We start from the raw sequence: 2,500 nt of genomic DNA, 5'->3' as shown, positions 1-2,500 counted from the left end.
CAATATCCCTCTCTCCCTTCACCTTTTCTCTCATCGTAGTATTTACTCTCCAAGACAATTAATAAGTTAAAAAATCGCAACTTGCCACGACACCTGCAGTTGCGCTTATGGCCTCTGGGGGCAAGAGTAATTTAGTACTGCTTTAAACTTGCAAAACAAACGTACATCTCCAAATCTAGTTCCTCTATACGTCCCCATTGTTTGAATAAAGGGTTGGATTTCCGTGTGTTCTCCCGTCCCATCGCCAGCTCCCATATCTCCCTTCATAACAGCGCTGCACTCGAGTAGATTTACCTTCAATCGCCATTTATCAAATCTGCTCCATTAACGAGCGCTCCGTCTCTTAATCCCGATTACAACACAAGAGCAGCGCGCCCCGTCCCGCCGCGGCTCATCCCCCCCAGGAGGGACACGGCAGGACGCGCTTTTGTCATGTCCGGGATGTGAGCCGCCAGGTCGTAGGACTGACTTTTAGGGACCATGGAGGGCCACGGTCTGAGGGCCCGGGGCAGCGGGACCGGGAGCTCGGTTAGGAGGAACTCGATCAAACGCAGCGCCTCCTCCGGGTCACAGAAGGTAAGACACAGTAACAGAAATGGAGCTTTTCTGTAACTGCGAAGACTTAAATGTCAAGAGAATGCTTTAAATTTGATCCCATTGTCATTACTCCATATTTAAACAGTATTTTGTCTTTTTATATAGATCTTTATAAATGTCAAATGCAGGTTTTTTCTTTTTTCACTTTCATTTTGCATTTGTGTTATAAAAGGTTTGTGTTTAGACATTGAGAACAGCTAAATTCATCAGTTAAAGGGCCTATGCCTGATCTGGGGAATTGGGAATTGTCAATAACTGTGTGATCTGAACTCATTTCAAAACTCCGGGGTTGAGTTGATAAGCTGGTTGCACAACGGACAGGGTTCCCAAAGCGGGGGTCAGGACCCACTGCGAGGTGGGATTACGAGAGGATATCAGAACAAGACTCCTAAAAAAATAGAATGATGTTTGTGATTGAAAAGAGAATATATTGTGAAATTCCATCATAAGATATGAAATGTTGAATTATAAAACGTGCTGGATCTGTTTTTCGGTTGGCCTCGTTGTTTTGAGTGTTTTTTATTGAATGACAGACATTTGACGGCAAGTAAAAAAGCATGTTTGTAATATTATTGTCCAAATCTCTCTCTCTTGGTTTAAAGGTGCATTATGCAACTTTTTATGTAAAAATAAAGTTGATATATGTGCGTATTTGACCTTGTAGTGACCCAACAGCTGTATGGGTGGTCAGCGCGGCGCCTTTACTTTCCATCACAGTGGTCTCTACAACGCTGCAGGATCAATTGTTGTGTGGGTTTTCTGGCGAGAGGCTCCGTCAGCAGAGAAACCCTTCCAAACAGTTGATCCTGGAGAATCCTCGAGACCACTGTGACGGAAAGTAAAGGTGCCACGCTGACCTCTCATACAGCCGCTGGGTCACTTCAAGGTGAAATATGCACGAATATCTTCTTTTTTTTTTTTTTTACATAAAAAGTTACATAATGCGCCTTTAAAGCCACATCGCGTAGAATTTTGCCTAATAAATAAAACTGAAAAACAAACATTTATTTGACAAATACCTCATAAATGTAAACAAACATGTGTGAGCGGCACAGCACCCCTAAGACATGACTGTGACTGTACCGGGAGTGGGTACGTCTCCAGCTCGTCTCCATGGAGATGAGGAGAGAGATCAGCAGAGTTTGAGACTTAAGGCGAGACACTGCAGATGAATAGGGGAAAAAAATAAATGTAGAGATATGAAACTTTTGCTGAACATTATAGATATAAATATGAGAAAAAAAATGTATTGCATTTTTTCTGTCATTTTATGTTTTCACATAAAAATAAGGCATTTTGAGCATTAAAATGGCCAAAATTGCCTATATTTTGGGCAACGAAATCAAAATAAGGAATTGAGCCAGATTAAATTTTATGGTTTTATTTTATTGACATATTAGTAACTCAGATTTTTTCAGAGGGGATTTTGGATATTTTGTTTAGTTTTTCAATAAACTAATCATCAGTGAAAAAATCTGTAAAAACTCAAATTTCGCCTGTTTTTTTGGTTTCAAAGCTGAATAAATCAGGCTAGGAATTAGATATTAAAAAATCGCTCTGAAAAAACCTTCAAAATATTGTTAGGTCTCTGGAAAGTTTGGAGTCTGTGGGAGCTACTATGAGGGCTCACTCCCTGCCCGAGTGCGGCTTCTCTCATTCAGAGAAAACCAGCCCTGAAGTTCTTCGACTTTCCGCACCAGCGTCTCGTAGGAGGAACAATACAATATTTGGGAGAAAGCATCATCACGGGGCCCCTTAGCAGGACACGTGGATGTAAAATCTGTCAATATTTATGAATGAAAACCCGCTTGAAAGGCGGCGTTTCTACGCGGCGCAGCAGCTACTTCCAGGTTGCCCCACGACCACTGCGTGAAAAATCAATACTTTCACCTGCCGTGTCTCG

The sequence above is a fragment of the Gobius niger genome (assembly GCF_951799975.1).
Source record: "Gobius niger genome assembly, chromosome: 4".
Lineage (NCBI taxonomy): Eukaryota > Metazoa > Chordata > Actinopteri > Gobiiformes > Gobiidae > Gobius > Gobius niger.
This window is presented reverse-complemented; position numbering follows the sequence as displayed.